At 45.5% G+C, this 21,552-nt stretch overlaps 1 long non-coding RNA gene and 2 other non-coding genes across 3 annotated transcripts; all 3 read left to right on the top strand.

Moving 5' to 3' along the window:
* Nucleotides 1-4,447: 4,447 nt before the first annotated feature.
* On the top strand, nt 4,448-16,424 carry LOC139364192 (uncharacterized). Its single transcript, XR_011625577.1, has 2 exons — nt 4,448-5,357; nt 15,433-16,424. It is a non-coding gene; the product is annotated as an uncharacterized lncRNA (long non-coding RNA).
* On the top strand, nt 5,482-5,645 carry LOC112424761 (U1 spliceosomal RNA). Its single transcript, XR_011617775.1, has one exon. It is a non-coding gene; the product is annotated as a U1 spliceosomal RNA (small nuclear RNA).
* Nucleotides 16,275-16,438, top strand: LOC112424762 (U1 spliceosomal RNA). The gene has a single exon (XR_011617773.1). It is a non-coding gene; the product is annotated as a U1 spliceosomal RNA (small nuclear RNA).
* The last annotated feature ends 5,114 nt before the right edge of the window (nt 16,439-21,552 follow it).

Genomic DNA, 21,552 nt, shown 5'->3' with positions numbered 1-21,552 from the left:
TTAGCCAGGCATGGTGGCACGCACCTGTAGTCCCAGCTACTCGGGGGGCTGAGGCAGGAGAATCATTTGAACTCGGGAGGTGGAGGCTGCAGTGAGCTGAGATCGCACCACTACACTCCAGCCTGGAGTGGACTCCAGAGCGAGCTTCCATCTCAAAAAAAAAAAAAAAATTGTTTTTGAGATGAGGTTGGTTTCATGTTTTTAGGATTACAAAGAATGCTGCAGTCACCATTCTTGTACACATATCTTGTGTCATTGTGGAAATGTCTACACCACAGATCTTTCTATAGTGTAGAGAGCTGGATGAGCCATTGCTACATTATAGTGCTTATAATGCTTCTAATCTGAATCCATTCTGCAAATGTATCTTTCAGGGGAGCAGCACCAAATCATATCCCAATATGAATATTTATAAGAGGAACAATGTGCAGATGTGCAGTTGAGCTTCGTGCCTCTCCGTGGGGCCCATGTTCATAAAATGGTGGCATTAGCAATCATCTGAGAGTGGAGTTTGTGGCCCTCTGACGTCAAAAGCTGAAGCAGAGGACATGAAAACCCTCACTGTACATCTCTGTAGTTTAGCCAGAATCATTCCTAGGTCGACAGTCCCTTAGGAGGGAATGCTGCTTGCTTGTGTTGTCAAAACCACGAAAGGGAGGGAAAGCATCAGGCTGTTGGTTGATAACAGTAGTGAAGCAAGTCTTTTCAAAGGCTTGGTTTGTTAACCCTTAGGAAAAACATCCTAATTCTTACCAGATGGTGCCGTGCATTTCCAGGCTCTTGGTGTCCCAAAGAAAGAAGTGTACGTGACACACACAAAGCAGCAAAGCAAAGCAAAAGTTTATTAAGCACAGTAACACTCTCAGAGTAGGGAGAGTGGGCTGGGCTCTGGGAGATGAGATCCGTATGAGTTTGGTGTACTCTGGGTCTTTTTATATGTGGTTGTTTTTCTTCTCTTCACAGGGATGCCCAATCGTTAGCCAGTGTTTGTCTTTTGATTGATAGGTGGGTTGCTTAGTTACTTTGGCCCTTCTGTGCTTGCACGTTGCCTCCATCCCATACTTTTAAGTCCATGCATGATATGCAGTCCATATGCATGAGTTGTAATGAGCTGATTATCATATGGAGTCATGTTAAGGATACTTTTTTCTCAATGCATAACTCTCAGGAGCTGCCCCTTTACTGGTTTGGAACTTGCCGGCCATGGGGTCCTTGATTGCTGTTTTTTTTCTGGTTTGTTTGTTTGTTGAGACAGAGTCTTGCCCTGTTGCCCAGTCTGGAGTGCAGTGGCGCAACCTCAGCTCACTGCAGCCTCTGCCTCCGAGGTTCAAGCGATGCTCCTTGAACCCCAAGTAGCTAGGAGTACAGGAGTGCTCCACCATGTCCAGCTAATTTTTTGTATTTTTGGTAGAGACGGGTTTTTGCCATGTTTTCCAGGCTGGTCTCAAACTTTGACCTCAGGTGATCTGCCCGCCTTGGCCTCTCAAAGTGCTGGGATTACAGGCGTGAGCCACCGAGCCCGGGCTTGCTTGCTTTCTTTAATCTTACTTTTTGTTTTGGCTGCTCAACTTCTGCCTTTTATCTTGCTTCTTGCTCTCCCACCCCATCACCTTGCTTCTGTTTCTGCTTTTACTCATTCTGCCTTTTATCCAACTTCCAATTCCCTCTACTGTTCTCCTGCCTCATAATGGCAGTTAGTGAGGGAGGGGTGTTAAGAGGGCATGTGCGACCTCCTAGCCTGCCACAGCTGGAAACAGCTTTCAAGGATTCTCTGCAGTCCTGTCAGCCAAGAGAGAGTCCGTTCAGTTGGTTGTAGGGCCTAAGGCTTATTTTTGTTTCTCAATCCTGACAAGGTAAGGCTGGATTAATGAAGATTCTCTGCAGGTGTAAATTTCCCCTACAAAAGACAGTTTTGCAGAGTTACTTCTGTTTGCTGGCTCTCTGACAGCCATCTTACGATATGCCAAAGAAATACATTCTGGGGTAAAATATTTTGATTTCCTTCATCTATCTACAGCTTCACCATGCTGACAGCCTCCAGTCCAAGCATACCTGAAGCCTTTCTTTTTAAAAAGCTTTCCCACCCTCCTGACTGCCTTCAAGTCTCTGCCAAAACACAAGTCACAGTGACTGACTCCCTGGTATAGCAAGCTCGGAATAAATAGCCTTTGCTTTTTCCATTTAATTGGTCTTTGTTTATTTGCAGAAGCTTCAGTGTAGAGTTGACAAGGACTCCATCTTTCACCACACCTCAGTAGTTTCCTCTGAGCCCTTTTCTCTGTTAGTTCTTGGCCTGCCAAGTCCAGTTTTAGAAAAGAATACTGTTGAGTCTAGTTTAGCAAGAGTCCTCCCAACCACTTTTGATAGCTAATCAAGTTCCTCTTAGTAATTTTCCATCCACTGACTTTCTTATCTTACCAGTTGGCTATAATCTTCAACTCCTCCTGCTGTATTTCAGGTTGAGCTCAGTTCTTTGGTGGTCTATCTTGCCTATTGTAGCACATACAATAAAATCTGTCTCATGTTTTTAACAAGTGTCCAGTGCAGTCCCTCAGAAACTACCTTTGCAAAATTATGACAATAAAAGAAAGCTGACATGGCTGGCCCCATCTTGGTTCTAGCCTCACAGGCTAGCTGGCTGTGCTCATTCCTGTGCAATTTCTCCCAAGCTATCTTTGGGGAAAATTGAGTTTATAGTTTAAATCAGCAGTCCCCAACCCCCAGGGCCACAGGATAGGTACTGGTCCATGGCCTGTTAGGAACCCAGCCGAACAGCAGGAGGTGAGCTGCAGGCCTTCAAGCATTACCACCTGAGCTCCGCCTCTTGTCAGATCTGCATCAGCATTAGATGCTCATCGGAGCTCGGACCCTATTGGGAACTGCGCATGTGAGGGATCCAGATTGCGCACTCCTTATGAGACTGTGACTAATGCCTGATGACCTAAGGTGGGACAGTTTCATCCGGAAACCATCCACCACCCCCTTCCATGAAAAAACTGTCTTCTGTGAAACCAGTCCCTGGTGCCAAAAAGGTTGGGGACAGTCAAAAAGGTTGGTGTAAATGATAACCTTCCCCAAAACTAAATTACCTCTGTAAAACTCATGAAAGGCCACCAAGTTAGAAGGATGAAAGAGGCGTGAATTCTACTAAGATGTATGCCTCGTTAAATAATTACCAGCCATTATTCCACAGGTCGCAAGATTTGCAGCTTCCCCAATGACTGCTGTGAAGAACATCACTATTGTAGAACCTAAGATTGGCCTCTTGAGTTGTCTTTTCAGGCTTTTGCATTTCTGACTACTGGATGGCACCATTTGGCCCGAAAATCAACCAGTCCCTTAGCCCCCACCCAGAAGCCGACTGAATGCAGGAGGGCCATTTTCCACATCCCTGTGATTTCATCCCCAACAATCAGCACCGCCCAAGCCCTAGCCCCCTCCCCACCAAACTATCTGAAAAACCCATTACCTCCAAGCCTTCAGTGAGATTGATTTGGGTAACAACTCTCTCTCCCACATGTCGTGGCTGGCCTGTGTCAATGAAACTCTTTGCTGCAATGCCATGGTCTCCATGAATTGATATTGTGTGTACATTAGGCAGGAAGAACCCATCAGGCGGTTACATCTGCAGGATGGTGCCAGTTCTTTCCACAAAGGCTGGTCAGATACCCAGAAAGTATTTCTCCACTACTGCCTGGACAATGTGTCTCCCTGTCAATCTCCAGGGAATGGGGCCTGGATCAAGTATTTAGCATTCAGCAGTTACTACATGGTCACATAATCCCTCATTTTTAATATTTTGCCATGCCTTCCAGTGGCCTAACTGGTCACCATGCCACAGAATCTTTACTTTATGATCTCCAAGGAGAACTCTCCACTCCATGTTTTGTGATTTGAGCAATGGAATAGAATCTGATACTGGTGGGATGCAGCAGGTCCCCAGACACTGGGGGAATCTCGACCCCAGCTGTGTTGTCCAGGCTCTTGACACCACCTCAAGAATGAAGTGAAGGATGAGTCAGCAAATAGTGAAAGAAGAGATTTATTGCAAAGCAAAAAGTACGCACTCAAGAAAGGGGAGTTTGGGTATATCCAAGACAGAACAATGGGTTCTGGGGTTTCATCTTGATGGGTTTCTTCAACCAAGGAGTGGAATATTCATGAAAATTCCCAGGTAAAAGTGGAAATTTCTCGGAACTGTGGTGCGATCCATTTTTACATCAAATAATGATCTCAGAACCGTCATGGCACTGGTAGGTGCGTGATTTAGTATGTTAATGAGCATATAATGAGGGCCTAGGTAAAACCTACGTCTAATCCAGCCCTACATTGGGTCCAGTCTTAGCCAGCTTGGTCCACACCCTGGTTTTTCAGCGTCTTATCAGCCCATAGCCTCAAGTTATGTAAATCTACTGCCTAAAATTTGTTATCCTGTGACCACCCTGTATTACTCCTGTTTGAAATCTACTTGTAAATATTCAAATAGTCTTTGACTTGGCCATTCCAACTTTGCTTACTTCACAGTGTTTGCTGCGTAATATGTAAGAAAAGATGATCCAGGCATTTGTTAAACATCTCAAATAAGATGTATCCCGGGTAGTTGTGTCAAATTTGGATTATTTTGGTTTTGTCTTTGCAGAATATAAAAAACTAACACAAGGTAAGGGCTAAGGTCTGGAGATGGCTGCCCAAGAGATGACAAAGTCCAACACCACGCTTGAGAGTGTCCAACCATCTCTTCTGGGGCAGCACAGTTTTCTACAATCCTGAATTTGGAAAACAAGCAACAAGATTCATGAGACTGGACAACTGTCTTTATAACATTACCAGTGATAAAACCAGTAAGGAAGGCTGGTTTGCAGTCATCCGACCTGCCTCTTTACTTTCATAAATACGGTTTCTCTCTGATAGTAAACGGCTTCCAATTTCAAGCGGAATGCTACATCACAAGGATAAGGATGTGAAGAGAACCGGTTTCTTTTGTAATCCTAAACGTTCCGCACAGGAGTTTTTGCGAATTAAAAGCCATTATTTGAAGAAGGGTGCCCAGGATCCATCTGGCCGCGGAAAGGTTGCTCCGCAACACAGGCTAGGGACCTGCTTCTTTGGGAGAGAACAGATGCCGGGGCGGGAGGGAAAAAGGGAGAGGCAGACGTCACTTCCCCCTGCCCGCTCCTGCAGCGGATTGGGCGGCTGAGTGGCAGAAAGGCAGACGGGGACGGGGCAGGGCACTGTCGCTGACATCACGGATAAGGCGACTTCTATGTAGATGAGGCAGCGCAAAGGGCTGCTTCTTCGCCACCTGCTGCTTCGGCACGAAGGAGTTTCCATGCCGTGGAGCGGGTTCAGGACCTTTGGTAGGACTTGAGAAGCCCAGCTGTGTGTCAGGGCTAGAAGGGCTCGGGAGTGCGCGTGGCAAGTGACCGTGAGTGTAAAGGGTGAGGCGTATGAGGCTGTGGCGGGGCGGAGGTGTAGGCACTCATACTTACCTGGCAGGGGAGATACCATGATCACGAAGGTGGTTTTCCCAGGGCGAGGCTTATCCATTGCACTCCGGATGTGCTGACCCCTGCGATTTCCCCAAATGTGGGAAACTCGACTGCATAATTTGTGGTAGTGGGGGACTGCGTTCGCGCTTTCCCCTGACTTTTTGTGTTTAAAGAATAGACTGTACAGTACGGGTTATTTCTTTCGTCTGTGGGTTTGTAGCTTGAGGTAGCTTTCCACGTGTAGTTTTAGCAGTGGATGGCTTGGGAATAGGAAATAACGTGTCGCTTCTCTACCAGAAGTATTAAGAGCGTCAGCGGTTGTAACACAAGCTAACTTGAGTGAGGGCCGCACAGCTCTTTCCTTTCTAAGGACCAGCTTTTTGCAGAGATTGGTCCAAAGTCTCCAGTCTCTTGGTTTCTCATTCTCTGTGTTTTTCTAACCCCCAGTCACTTTTTACACAGCCTCTGTTTCTAACGGCAGCTCCCACACGCGTTTGTAGGATTTCTGTGCTATCGGGGAATGTGTTCTCACCTCCTAGAGCCAGGTAGAAACTACGTAGACGGGGGCTGTTCTTTGGGAAGAAAGCAAGGCCTTTGGGGCTCTACTGTCCCCGTTGGGTTGTAGACATAACACGCTTACTTTGCGTAGGGAAACGGCTCTGCCGGTGCCCAGCTGCCCTAGCCCATATTCATCCAGGCCCGCAGGTCAGAACCTGTCTTGGCCGAAATGCGCTGCGATCCTCCCTGAAGTATAAGGCGGGAAGTTTTGTGTGGAGCCGGGTCCAGTTTCCTACTATCTCCTGCCGTTTACATATCTTGTCTTTCTTCAGACTTTATTTAAGCGACAGCTTCTTGTTTGAGGTCTCGCTTACACATCCTACATCCATTGCCAGGCAACTTTCTAGATAGCACCCCGACCCATCCTTCCCACCTCCAAGCAGCCCTTTCCTATTTCTGGTGCCAGTGTCCTCCGGTGTCCCTCTTTCTTCAGGCCCTCGCTTATCACCTTCATGCGCAGAAACTATTTAGCCCTCTCTCAACCTGCGGTGTACACCTGACACGGGTCAGTACCCTGGCAAATTCCTTAATACCCCTTCTCAAATTGCACTGTAAATGCATCTCTTTTTAACTCCCAGAAGTATCTGATTGGTTTTGTCCCTGCACTACATGAATTCCACTACAGAAGAAAACCCCAGGGCTAGCGATGGTGGTTCTGAGCATTGTGCCGGCCTCTCCCAGGGTATGTTTTCTGACCTCACCTACTTCTGATCAGCTGAGGTCAGGAGTTCGAGATCAACCTGACCAACATGGTGAAACTCCGTCTCTACTAAAAATGCATTAAAAAAAAAAAAAAAAAAGAATAGCCGGGCGTGATGGTCTGTGTCTGTAATCCCAACTACTCAGGAGGCTGAGGCAGGAGAATCCCTTGAACCCGGGAGGCGGAGGTTGCAGTGAGCTGAGATCGCGTCATTGCACCCCAGTCTGGGTGACAGAGCAAGACTCTGTCTAAAAAAAAAAAAAGGAAAAAGAATTAGTCCATCTGAGACACATTATTGGAGACAGTACAATCCTGCATCCAACAGGCACTTGGTGCAGATCTGAACCCACTGAGCTATTGGCTCTTGTTCCCCATGTTCTATTAAGTATCATGAGCAGAAATTGAGCTCTTTGGCTTTTACCCACTAAGTACGACTATAGGACAGGACTCTGTCTCTCACACACACATTATTGCATCATTATTTTTTTGCCATCAGTGTGGTTATGAAATGAATTTCTGGGTACGGTCTCTGTTGGGTCGCGTTGACCCTTGTCCCTGTTGACCATGACTGCTAATCTGGTCTGTGAGTCTTTTTTATTGCCCCTTTATTGTCCTGAGAATAATGGTATTTCCTGATACTTGAGACTGCAGCAATGATAAGTTGTTCAGATCTTGTCTTTCCAATGTTTGGTAAAAATATTATGGGTCCAATAGTTGTCAATACCTGCAAGAGTGGCATCTCTATTACAAGTGTGATGTTACTACTCAATGTCCCCCCTCCCACCCAACTTCGTTCCATAGGAGCTCTTGGCTTGAACAAATTTACTATATCTAAAAGACATCTTAGTACAGGAAGAAAACTAAATCTGTAGCATGTAAGGAGCAGTTCTCTTTGATTGGTGTATTCAGGTTTGTAACCAGCTGAAAAATTCAAATACATGTCCTTTAAGGATTAAGTTTAAACCACACTACAGAAAGGAGAGAAAAGATTTATATGATCACATACAAGCAATGGAATCAGCACTTTTCACAACTATACAAATCAAATTTAATAATCTCCAGAACATTAAGGAAGTTCAGTCCTTAATGAAAATGAATGAAAAGAAATTATTCACCCACTGTTACATGCCCTAGAAAGAGAATGTTCTGCCCGACTCAAAAGGGTATCACAATATTACTCAGATTTTCAGCAATGAAGGCCCTCCAAGGAGCTAATGATGTTCATATTTTTTCAGTTTATTTCCTTCACTGATAAACATTGTTGATAGATACCATTGCCTCTCTTTTCACCTGAAGTGATGTTACTTAGCACAATTGGTTTCTTGAGAATGCCCCCTAGTTTGGTGGAAGTAATTTTCCTGCTTTATAAATATAGGATATTTTCTCATGAAACAAATTGCCATACTCTTTCGGTGAAGTGAATAGACAGATTGGGTCTCTAAAATGTTAAAGGAGTCACTGCCCCAATTATCTTAGGAACAATAATAATTACTTATATAAAATTAAAATAAGAAAATTAAGCCAGGTATGGTGGCTCATATCTGCAATCCCAGCACTTTAGGAGGCTGAGGAGGGAGGATCAATTGAGGTTAGGAGTTGGAGACCAGCCTGGGCAACAGAGTGAAACCCCTGTCTCTACAAATTTTTAAGTATTAGCTAAATTTTTTAAGTTGGCAGGGCATGATGATGCATGACTCTAATCTCAGCTACTAGGGAGACTGAGGCAGGCTGCAGGGAACTATGCTTGTGCCACTGCCCTCCAGCCTGAGTGACAGAGTGAGACTCCCGGCTCAAGCCGGGCATGGCAGCTCACGCCTGTAATCCCAGCACTTTCTGAGAGGCTGAGGGGGGGGGGGGCGGATCACGAGGTCGGGAGTTCGAGACCAGCCTGGCCTATATGGTGAAACCCTGTCTCTACTAAAAATACAAAATTAGCTGGGTATGGTGGCACATGCCTGTAATCTCAGCTACTCGGGAGGCTGAGGCAGGAGAATTGCTTGAACCCGGGACTCGGAGGTTGCAGTGAGCCAAGTCGTGCCACTGCACTCCAGCCTGGGCGACAGAGCGAGACTCCGTCTCAAAAAAAAAAGAAAGAAAAAGAAAAAGAAAGACAATTAAGAATTTGTTGAAAATTGTTTTAGTAGAATGCTAGGCTGCATGTCTTGCATCTGTACTCCCAGCAAGTCAACAGGCTGAGGTGGAAGGATTGCTTTAGGCCAGCAGTTGGAGACCAGCCTCGGCAACAGGGCAACACGTCGTCTCTAAAAAAATACAAGTGAAGCTGAGCCAGGAGGATTTCCTGAGCCCAGAAGTTCCAGTTTGGTCAGCTATGATTGCCCTGCTTCACTCTAGCCTGGATAACAGAGCAAGACCCTGTGCCTTATTTTTTATTTTATATTTTTTTTACTACTTATGCTTATTTATTTATCTGTTTTTGAGACAGCGTCTTGCTCTGTAGCCCAGGCTAGAGTGCAGTGGTGCGATCTGAGCTCACTGCAAGCTCTGCCTCCCAGGTTGAAGCTATTGCCTGCCTCAGCCTCCAGAGTAGCTGGGATTAAAGGCACACGCCACCACGCCCAGCTAATTTTTATATTTTTAGTAGAGATGGGGTTTCATCATGTTAGCCAGGCTGGTCTCAAACTCCTAACCTCCGCTGATGCACCTGTCTCGGCCTCCCAAAGTGCTGAGATTACAGGTGTGAGCCACCTCGCCCAGCCTACTTATGCTTGAAATGGAAGGTTTCATTAGGGAAACATTTTCTTGTTGAATTTCTAACATGAAAAAATAATAGAGTTAGCTGTAGATTAAATTAATGGTCTCGATAGTTTGTTACAACAAATGAAATGAAGTTGATAGCAAAGAGGAATTTTTTGATTCTTTTGAACAATTTAGATAATGTAAATATTTAATATATAAAGATATGAAAAAGTTCGTTACGTTATTATTTATTTATTTATTTATATTTTGAGATGGAGTCTCACTCTGTTGCCTAGGCTGGAGTGCAGTGGTGCAATCTCGGCTCACTGCAACCTCTGCCTCCCGGGTTCCAGCGATTCTCCTGCCTCAGCCTCCTAAGAAGCTGGGATTACAGGCACACGCCACCACGCCTGGCTAATTTTTGTATTTTTAGTAGACATGCGGTTTCACCTTGTTGGTCAGACTGGTCTCGAACTCCTGACCTCGTGATCCTCCTGCTACAGCTTCCCAAAGTGCTGGGACTACAGGTGTGAGCCACCGCACCTGGCCCATTACATTATTTTGTAAAAAGTCAGTGTGACTCTTTTGACAAATTAGAATGGTTTAACAATCTTGGTTAGGCTGGGTGTGGTGGCACATGCCTGTAATCCCAGCACTTTGGGAGCCCAAGGTCAGGAGTTCGAGACCAGCCTGGTCAACATGGTGAAACCCTGTCCTTACTAAAACTACAAAAATTAGCCGAGCGTGGTGGCAGACTCCTGTAATCCCAGCTACTTAGAAGGCTGAGGCAGGAGAATCGCTTGAACCGGGAGGCAGAGGTTGCAGTGAGGAAGATCGTGCCACTGCACTCCAGCCTGGGGGGTGACAGAGTAAGACTCTGTCTCAAAAAAAAAAAAAAAAAAAAGTACAAAAAAACACAGGAAGAGGGGAGCCTACCATTGTGCATACCGCTTCACCAAAACGTGAATTAAGAATATTACAAAGGACTTCCCTGATCTAAATTTAAATACATTTCACTCTTCTGTTTCTAAAGCAGGCTCCAAGATCCTCCAGGCTTTGGAAGAAAATTTGACTTAACTGTTGAAACCTTTGAGCCCAAATATTCTGACCTTATCAATTAATTCCCATGCTGGTGAAGAAGGCAAGGCCACTAACTGGTTGCAAAAGGCAAATTGGAAGGATTTTCAAAGAGACTGAAGCAGGACTGGGCGCAGTGGCTCACGCCTGTAATCCCAGCACTTTAGGGAGGCTGAGGAGGGCGGATCACGAGGTCAAGAGATCGAGACCATCCTGGCGAGCACGGTGAAACCCCGTCTCTACTAAAACTACAAAAAATTAGCCGGGCGTGGTGATGGCCGCCTATAGTTCCATACTCGGGAGGCTGAGGCAGGAGAATGGCGTGAACCCGGCAGGCGGAGCTTGCAGTGAGCTGAGATCGAGCTACTGTACTCCAGCCTGGGCGAGGAGCGAGACTCAAAAAAAAAAAACAAAAAAAAAAACAGAGACTGAAGCAGAACATGAAATGTTCACATTTTAGCCAAATATCTCCATGTTGCCATTCCCCAGGTCCTTCCTAAAAATGCAAATTGGAGGATAATTCAGCAATGTACTAAAAAGCCAGACAAATCTGTCTTTGCTTACTTAAAATGGTTTGAGAGCCAGGCATGGTAGCTCATGCCTGTAGTCCCAGCACTTTGGGAGGCGGAGTCGAGTGGAACACTTGAGGTCATGAGTTCGAGACCAGCCTGCCAACATGGTGAAACCCTGTCTTGACTAAAAATACAAAAATTAGCCAGGTGGCTACTCAGGAGGCTGAAGCAAAAGAATCACTTGAACCTGGGAGGCGGAGGTTGCAGTTAGCTGAGATCCTGCCATTGTAATACAGCCTGGGTGACAGAGGGAGACTCTGTCTCAAAAAGAACAAAAGAAAGAAGAAAAAATTAGCAGAGTAGTAGAAATATAACGTACATGAGAATGATAATCATGAAGACAATCTGTATTCTAGAATAGTAAGGGAACCTATTCCATTAGGGAGCCGACTGAAAACATCAAATCCCAGTTCACACCCCAGGGTGTGATGTCACGTGCCTGTAGTCCCAGATACTCGGGAGGATTAGAAAGGAGGTTTGCTTGAATTCATGAGGTCAAGGCAGAAGTAAATCCTGATCATGCCACTGCAGTCCAGCCTGGGTGACAATGAGACCTTGTCTCAAAAACAAACAAACAAATGAAAAAATCCACAAAACCAAACAACAACAAATTATCCCCTTACTCTGAAATGACAGTGGCAAACATCACTTTGCTATTGGAAAATTAAAACACCCCTTCTTGCTAAAACACTCCCTCTTGCTATCAACCTGCCCTCTCGCTCTAACATGTCTGACCCATGGTTTAAAATGCCCAAAAGCTGATGTACTCAAATTGTAGTACACTTACCTGTTCTGCAACAGCACTTATTTTAGTCTGTAGGAGATCACCATCCATGGCCCTATAAATGTCTAACAGCATGGAATGATGAAGGGACAGTGTCCTTTAGGATATGTATGTATATAGCTCTGAAAAACCCAACATTGGGCGACTTCCCTCAAACTTTTCACTAGGCATGACCACTGTGCTATTTTAGATAGAGATTCTGTGGGGCAAAACCTGAGAATTATCTGCCTGGCTATCAAGAAGATAGCTCCTTGCATTTTTGGGGAGTGAACACCTTTGCTTCAAGGGAGTGTTTCCTCCCAGGATTACAAATCTTTCTGTAACTTCAGGAAACATTGCTGATGAAAACCAGGCATGGTGGCTCTGGCCTGTAATCCCAGTGACTCGGGGGTTGAGGCAAGAGGATCACTTAAGTCCAGGAGTTCGAGGCTGCAGTGAGCTATGATGGTGCCACTGCTCTCCAGTCTGGGCCACAGGGCCAGACACTGTCTGTGAAAGAAAAAGAAAGAAATACATTGCTGATGAAACTGTGGCCTCTTTTGCAGCTCAATAAAAAGCTATTTATTCACTGGCTAAGGTTGTACTAGACAATCACATGACTTTAGATGATATATTTAGCTGAGCAGGGAGATGTATGTGTGGTGGCAAATACCTTTTGTTGCATATATATAAATATTCCCCATGCAGTAGAACCTTCTCTAGAAAAAGTCCGTTCAGTTGGTTGTAGGGCCTAAGGCTTATTTTTATTTCTCAATCCTGACAAGGTAAGGCTGGATTAATGAAGATTCTCTGCAGGTGTAAATTTCCCCTACAAAAGACAGTTTTGCAGAGTTAATTCTGTTTGCTGGCTCTCTGACAGCCATCTTACAATATGCCAAAGAAATACATTCTGGGGTAAAATATTTTGATTTCCTTCATCTATCTACAGCTTCACCATGCTGACAGCCTCCAGACCAAGCGTACCTGAAGCCTTTCTTTTTAAAAAGCTTTCCCACCCTCCTGACTGCCTTCAAGTCTCTGCCAAAACACAAGTCACAGTGACTGACTCCCTGGTATAGCAAGCTCGGAATAAATGGCCTTTGCTTTTTCCATTTAATTGGTCTTTGTTTATTTGCAGAAGCTTCAGTGTAGAGTTGACAAGGACTCCATCTTTCACCACACCTCAGTAGTTTCCTCTGAGCCCTTTTCTCTGTTAGTTCTTGGCCTGCCAAGTCCAGTTTTAGAAAAGAATACTGTTGAGTCTAGTTTAGCAGGAGTCCTCCCAACCACTTTTGATAGCTAATCAAGTTCCTCTTAGTAATTTTCCATCCACTGACTTTCTTATCTTGCCAGTTGGCTATAATCTTCAACTCCTCCTGCTGTATTTCAGGTTGAGCTCAGTTCTTTGGTGGTCTATCTTGCCTATTGTAGCACATACAATAAAATCTGTCTCATGTTTTTAACAAGTGTCCAGTGTAGTCCCTCAAAAACTACCTTTGCAAAATTATGACAATAAGAGAAAGCTGACATGGCTGGCCCCATCTTGGTTCTAGCCTCACAGGTTAGCTGGCTTTGCTTACTCCTGTGCAATTTCTCCCAAGCTGTCTTTGGGAAAAATTGAGTTTATAGTTTAAATCAGCAGTCCCCAACCCCCAGGGCCACAGGACAGGTACTGGTCCATGGCCTGTTAGGAACCCAGCCGAACAGCAGGAGGTGAGCTGCAGGCCTTCAAGCATTACCACCTGAGCTCCGCCTCTTGTCAGATCTGCATCAGCATTAGATGCTCATCGGAGCTCGGACCCTATTGGGAACTGCGCATGTGAGGGATCCAGATTGCGCACTCCTTATGAGACTGTGACTAATGCCTGATGACCTAAGGTGGGACAGTTTCATCCGGAAACCATCCACCACCCCCTTCCATGAAAAAACTGTCTTCTGTGAAACCAGTCCCTGGTGCCAAAAAGGTTGGGGACAGTCAAAAAGGTTGGTGTAAATGATAACCTTCCCCAAAACTAAATTACCCCTGTAAAACTCATGAAAGGCCACCAAGTTAGAAGGATGAAAGAGGCCTGAATTCTACTAAGATGTATGCCTCGTTAAATAATTACCAGCCATTATTCCACAGGTCGCAAGATTTGCAGCTTCCCCAATGACTGCTGTGAAGAACATCGCTATTGTAGAACCTAAGATTGGCCTCTTGAGTTGTCTTTTCAGGCTTTTGCATTTCTGACTACTGGATGGCACCATTTGGCCTGAAAATCAACCAGTCCCTTAGCCCCCACCCAGAAGCCGACTGAATGCAGGAGGGCCATTTTCCACATCCCTGTGATTTCATCCCCAACAATCAGCACCGCCCAAGCCCCAGCCCCCTCCCCACCAAACTATCTGAAACACCCATTGCCTCCAGGCTTTCAGTGAGATTGATTTGGGTAACAACTCTCTCTCCCACATGTCGTGGCTGGCCTGTGTCAATGAAACTCTTTACTGCAATGCCATGGTCTCCATGAATTGATTTTGTGTGTACATTAGGCAGGAAGAACCCATCAGGCGGTTACATCTGCAGGATGGTGCCAGTTCTTTCCACAAAGGCTGGTCAGATACACAGAAAGTATTTCTCCACTACTGCCTGGACAATGTGTCTCCCTGTCAATCTCCAGGGAATGGGGCCTGGATCCAGTATTTAGTATTCAGCAGTTACTACACTGTCACCTAATCCCTCATTTTCAATATTCTGCCATGCCTTCCAGTGACTAAACTGGCCACCATGCCACAGAATCTTTACTTTATGATCTCCAAGGAGAACTCTCCACTCCATGTTTTGTGATTTGAGCAATGGAATAGAATCTGATACTGGTGGGCTGTGGGACATCCCCAGAAACTGGGGGGGATCTCGACCCCAGCTCTGGTGTCCATGCTCTTGACACCACCTGAAGAATGAAGTGAAGGATGAGTCAGCAAATAGTGAAAGAAGAGATTTATTGCAAAGCAAAAAGTACACACTCAAGAAAGGGGAATTTGGGTATACCGGAGAGAGAACAATAGGTTGTGGGGTTTCATCTTGATGGGTTTCTTTAACCAAGGAGTGGAATATTCATGAAAATTCCCGGGTAAAGGTGGAGATTTCTCGGAAATCTGGTGCCATCCATTTTTACATCAAATAATGGTCTCAGAGCCGTCATGGCACTGGTGGGTGTGTGATTTAGTATGTTAATGAGCATATAATGACGGTCTAGGTAAAACTTCCGTCCAATCCAGCACCACATTGGGTCCAGTCAGTCTCAGCCAGCTTGGTCCACACCCTGGTTTTCCAGCCTTTTATGAGCCCACAGCCTTAAGTCATCTAAATCTACTGCCTAGAATTTGTTATCCTGTGACCACCCTGTATTACTCTTGTTTGAAATCTACTTGTAAATATTCAAATAGTCTTTGACTTGGCCATTCCAACTTTGCTTACTTCACAGTGTTTGCTGCGTAATATGTAAGAAAAGATGATCCAGGCATTTGTTAAACATCTCAAATAAGATGTATCCCGGGTAGTTGTGTCAAATTTGGATTATTTTGGTTTTGTCTTTGCAGAATATAAAAAACTAACACAAGGTAAGGGCTAAGGTCTGGAGATGGCTGCCCAAGAGATGACAAAGTCCAACACCACGCTTGAGAGTGTCCAACCATCTCTTCTGGGGCAGCACAGTTTTCTACAATCCTGAATTTGGAAAACAAGCAACAAGATTCATGAGACTGGACAACTGTCTTTATAACATTACCAGTGATAAAACCAGTAAGGAAGGCTGGTTTGCAGTCATCCGACCTGCCTCTTTACTTTCATAAATACGGTTTCTCTCTGATAGTAAACGGCTTCCAATTTCAAGCGGAATGCTACATCACAAGGATAAGGATGTGAAGAGAACCGGTTTCTTTTGTAATCCTAAACGTTCCGCACAGGAGTTTTTGCGAATTAAAAGCCATTATTTGAAGAAGGGTGCCCAGGATCCATCTGGCCGCGGAAAGGTTGCTCCGCAACACAGGCTAGGGACCTGCTTCTTTGGGAGAGAACAGATGCCGGGGCGGGAGGGAAAAAGGGAGAGGCAGACGTCACTTCCCCCTGCCCGCTCCTGCAGCGGATTGGGCGGCTGAGTGGCAGAAAGGCAGACGGGGACGGGGCAGGGCACTGTCGCTGACATCACGGATAAGGCGACTTCTATGTAGATGAGGCAGCGCAAAGGGCTGCTTCTTCGCCACCTGCTGCTTCGGCACGAAGGAGTTTCCATGCCGTGGAGCGGGTTCAGGACCTTTGGTAGGACTTGAGAAGCCCAGCTGTGTGTCAGGGCTAGAAGGGCTCGGGAGTGCGCGTGGCAAGTGACCGTGAGTGTAAAGGGTGAGGCGTATGAGGCTGTGGCGGGGCGGAGGTGTAGGCACTCATACTTACCTGGCAGGGGAGATACCATGATCACGAAGGTGGTTTTCCCAGGGCGAGGCTTATCCATTGCACTCCGGATGTGCTGACCCCTGCGATTTCCCCAAATGTGGGAAACTCGACTGCATAATTTGTGGTAGTGGGGGACTGCGTTCGCGCTTTCCCCTGACTTTTTGTGTTTAAAGAATAAACTGTACAGTACGGGTTATTTCTTTCGTCTGTGGGTTTGTAGCTTGAGGTAGCTTTCCACGTGTAGTTTTAGCAGTGGATGACTTGGGAATAGGAAAATAACATGTCGCTTCTCTACCAGAAGTGATAAGAGCGTCAGCGGTTGTAACACAAGCTAACTTGAGTGAGGGCCGCACAGCTCTTTCCTTTGTAAGGACCCTCTTTTTGCAGAGATTGGTCCAAAGTCTCCAGTCTCTTGGGTTCTCATTCTCTGTGTTTTTCTAACCCCCAGTCACTTTTTACACAGCCTCTGTTTCTAACGGCAGCTCCCACACGCGTTTGTAGGATTTCTGTGCTATCGGGGAATGTGTTCTCACCTCCTAGAGCCAGGTAGAAACTACGTAGACGGGGGCTGTTCTTTGGGAAGAAAGCAAGGCCTTTGGGGCTCTACTGTCCCCGCTGGGTTGTAGACATAACACGCTTACTTTGCGTAGGGAAACGGCTCTGCCGGTGCCCGGCTGCCCTAGCCCATATTCATCCAGGCCCGCAGGTCAGAACCTGTCTTGGCCGAAATGCGCTGCGATCCTCCCTGAAGTATAAGGCGGGAAGTTTTATGTGGAGCCGGGTCCAGTTTCCTACTATCTCCTGCCGTTTACGTATCTTGTCTTTCTTCAGACTTTATTTAAGCGACAGCTTCTTGTTTGAGGTCTCGCTTACACATCCTACATCCATTGCCAGGCAACTTTCTAGATAGCACCCCGACCCATCCTTCCCACCTCCAAGCAGCCCTTTCCTATTTCTGGTGCCAGGGTCCTCCCGTGTCCCTCTTTCTTCAGGCCCTCGCTTATCACCTTCATGCGCAGAAACTATTTAGCCCTCTCTCAACCTGCGGTGTACACCTGACACGGGTCAGTACCCTGGCAAATTCCTTAATACCCCTTCTCAAATTGCACTGTAAATGCATCTCTTTTTAACTCCCAGAAGTATCTGATTGGTTTTGTCCCTGCACTACATGAATTCCACTACAGAAGAAAACCCCAGGGCTAGCGATGGTGGTTCTGAGCATCGTGCCGGCCTCTCCCAGGGTATGTTTTCTGACCTCACCTACTTCTGATCAGCTGAGGTCAGGAGTTCGAGATCAACCTGACCAACATGGTGATACTCCGTCTCTACTAAAAATGCATTAAAAAAAAAAAAAAAAAAAAAAAGAATAGCCGGGCGTGATGGTCTGTGTCTGTAATCCCAACTACTCAGGAGGCTGAGGCAGGAGAATCCCTTGAACCCGGGAGGCGGAGGTTGCAGTGAGCTGAGATCGCGTCATTGCACCCCAGTCTGGGTGACAGAGCAAGACTCTGTCTTAAAAAAAAAAAAAAGAAAAAAGAATTAGTCCATCTGAGACACATTATTGGAGACAGTACAATCCTGCATCCAGCAGGCACTTGGTGCAGATCTGAACCCATTGAGCTATTGGCTCTTGTTCCCCATGTTCTATTAAGTATCATGAGCAGAAATTGAGCTCTTTGGCTTTTACCCACTAAGTACGGCTATAGGACAGGACTCTGTCTCACACACACACATTGTTGCATCATTATTTTTTTGCCATCAGTGTGGGTTTTTGGTTTTGAGGTTATGAAGTGAATTTCTGGGGACAATCTCTGTTGGGTCGTGTTGACCCTTGTCCCTGTTGACCATGACAGCTAATCTGGTCTGTGAGTCTTTTTTATTGTCCGTTTATTGTCCTGAGAATAATGGTACTTCCTGATACTTGAGACTGCAGCAATGATAAGTTGTTCAGATCTTGTCTTTCCAATGTTTGGTAAAAATATTATGGGTCCAATAGTTGTCAATATCTGCAAGAGTGGCGTCTCTATTACAAGAGTGATGTTACTACTCAATGTCCCCCCTCCCACCCAACTTTCTTCCAAAGGAGCTCTTGGCTTGAACAAATTTACTATATCTAAAAGACATCTTAGTACAGGAAGGAAACTAAATCTGTAGCATGTAAGGAGCAGTTCTCTTTGATTGGTGTATTCAGGTTTGTAACCAGCTGAAAAATTCAAATACATGTCCTTTAAGGATTAAGTTTAAACCACACTACAGAAAGGAGAGAAAAGATTTATATGATCACATACAAGCAATGGAATCAGCACTTTTCACAACTATACAAATCAAATTTAATAATCTCCAGAACATTAAGGAAGTTCAGTCCTTAATGAAAATGAATGAAAAGAAATTATTCACCCACTGTTACATGCCCTAGAAAGAGAATGTTCTGCCCGACTCAAAAGGGTATCACAATATTACTCAGATTTTCAGCAATGAAGGCCCTCCAAGGAGCTAATGATGTTCATATTTTTTCAGTTTATTTCCTTCACTGATAAACATTGTTGATAGATACCATTGCCTCTCTTTTCACCTGAAGTGATGTTACTTAGCACAATTGGTTTCTTGAGAATGCCCCCTAGTTTGGTGGAAGTAATTTTCCTGCTTTATAAATATAGGATATTTTCTCATGAAACAAATTGCCATACTCTTTCGGTGAAGTGAATAGACAGATTAGGTCTCTAAAATGTTAAAGGAGTCACTGCCCCAATTATCTTAGGAACAATAATAATTACTTATATAAAATTAAAATAAGAAAATTAAGCCAGGTATGGTGGCTCATATCTGCAATCCCAGCACTTTAGGAGGCTGAGGAGGGAGGATCAATTGAGGTTAGGAGTTGGAGACCAGCCTGGGCAACAGAGTGAAACCCCTGTCTCTACAAATTTTTAAGTATTAGCTAAATTTTTTAAGTTGGCAGGGCATGATGATGCATGACTCTAATCTCAGCTACTAGGGAGACTGAGGCAGGCTGCAGGGAACTATGCTTGTGCCACTGCCCTCCAGCCTGAGTGACAGAGTGAGACTCCCGGCTCAAGCTGGGCATGGCGGCTCACGCCTGTAAATCCCAGCACTTTCTGAGAGGCTGAGGGGGGCGGATCACGAGGTCGGGAGTTCGAGACCAGCCTGGCCTATATGGTGAAACCCTGTCTCTACTAAAAATACAAAATTAGCTGGGCGTGGTCGCAGCTACTCGGGAGGCTGAGGCAGGAGAATTGCTTGAACCTGGGAGGCAGAGGTTGCAGTGAGCCAAGTTGTGCCACTGCACTCCAGCCTGGTGACAGAGCGAGACTCCGTCTCAAAAAAAAAAAAAAAAAAAAAAAAAAAAAAGAAAGAAAAAGAAAGAGAAAAAAGAAAAGAAAAAGAAAGACAATTAAGAGTTTGTTGAAAATTGTTTTAGTAGAATGCTAGGCAGCATGTTCTTGCACCTGTACTCCCAGCAACTGAACAGGCTGAGGTGGAAAGGATTGCTTTAGGCCAGCAGTTGAAGACCAACCTGGGCAACAGGACAAGACCTCATCTCTAAAAAAATACAAGGCAAGCTGAGCCACGAGTGTTGCCTGAGCCCAGAAGTTCCAAGTTCGTCAGCTATAATTGCCCGTGCTGCACTCTGGCCCAGATAACAGAGCAAGACCCTGTGTCTTATTTTTTATTTTCATTTTTTACTACTTATGCTTATTTATTTATTTGTTTATTTTTGACACAGAGTCTTGCTCTGTAGCCCAGGCTGGAGTGCAGTGGTGTGATCTCAGCTCACTGCAAGCTCTGCTTGAAATGGGAGGTTTCACTGGGGAAACACATTTTCTTGTTGAATTTCTAACATGAAAAAATAATAGATTTAGCTGTAGATTAAATTAATGGTCTTGATAGTTTGGTATAATAAAATAAATGAAATGAAGTTGATAGCAGAGAGCAATCTTTCATGTTTTGAACAATTTAAATAATGTAAATAATATATGAAGATATGAAAAAGCTCATTACGTTATTATTATTTATTTTATTTTATTTTATTTATTTATTTATTTTGAGACAGAGTCTCACTCTGTCGCCTAGGCTGGAGTGCAGTGTTGCAATCTCGGCTCACTGCAAACTCTGCCTCCTGGGTTCAAGCGATTCTCCTGCCTCAATCTCCTGAGTTGCTGGGATTACAGGCACACACCACCACTCCCGGCTGAGTTTTGTAGTTTTAGTAGACACGGGGTTTCACCATGTTGGTCAGGCTGGTCTAAAACTCCTGACCTCATGATCTGCACGCTACGGCTTCCCAAAGTGCTGGGATTACAGGCGTGAGCCACCACATCTGGCCCATTATGTTATTTTTTTAAAAATCAGTGTGACTCTTTTGACAAATTAGAATGGTTTAATACTCTTGGTTAAACTGGGTGTGGTGGCTCACGCCTGTAATCCCAGCACTTTGGGAGCCTGAGGTCAGGAGTTTGAGACCAGCCTGGACAACATGGTGAAACCCTGTCTGTACTAAAAATACAAAAATTAGCCGGGCATGGTGGCGCGTGCCTGTAGTCCCAGCTACTCCGGAGGCTGAGGCAGGAGAATTGCTTGAACCCGGGAGACAGAAGTTGCAGTGAGCCAAGATCGTGTCACTGCACTCCAGCCTGGGGGGTGACAGAGTAAGACTCTGAGCCTTCTTGTCGTGCCGTGCCATTTCTTCCATCACCATCACCTGAGGAAAGTTCCCTGGGCTCTGGCCCCTTCCCTGAAACTTCTGTTCTGACAGCCCCTTTCGAGGTAAAACCCAAACCCACAGGAAGAGGGGAGCCTACCGTTGTGCATACCGCTTCACCGAAACGTGAATTAAAGAGTATTATAGGCCGGGTGCGGTGGCTCAAGCCTGTAATCCCAGCACTTTGGGAGGCCGAGACGGGCGGATCACGAGGTCAGGAGATCGAGACCATCCTGGCTAACACGGTGAAACCCCGTCTCTACTAAAAAAATACAAAAAACTAGCCGGGCGAGGTGGTGGGCGCCTGTAGTCCCAGCTACTCGGGAGGCTGAGGCAGGAGAATGGCGTAAACCCGGGAGGCGGAGCTTGCAGTGAGCCGAGATCCGGCCACTGCACTCCAGCCTGGGCGACAGAGCAAGACTCTGTCTCAAAAAAAAAAAAAAAAAAAAAAAAAAGACTCTGCAAGTTAGCCTTCAGATGCCCAGCAAATCCAGTTAACCAGAGCACTGTCCTCTACACCTCCCAGTGAATGTGGTTCTGCTGATGGCGG

Source organism: Macaca nemestrina, chromosome 1 (genome assembly GCF_043159975.1).
Source record: "Macaca nemestrina isolate mMacNem1 chromosome 1, mMacNem.hap1, whole genome shotgun sequence".
In the NCBI taxonomy this organism is placed as follows: Eukaryota; Metazoa; Chordata; class Mammalia; order Primates; family Cercopithecidae; genus Macaca; species Macaca nemestrina.
The sequence above is the reverse complement of the archived record's forward strand: the minus strand, read 5'-3'. Positions and strand labels throughout refer to the sequence as shown.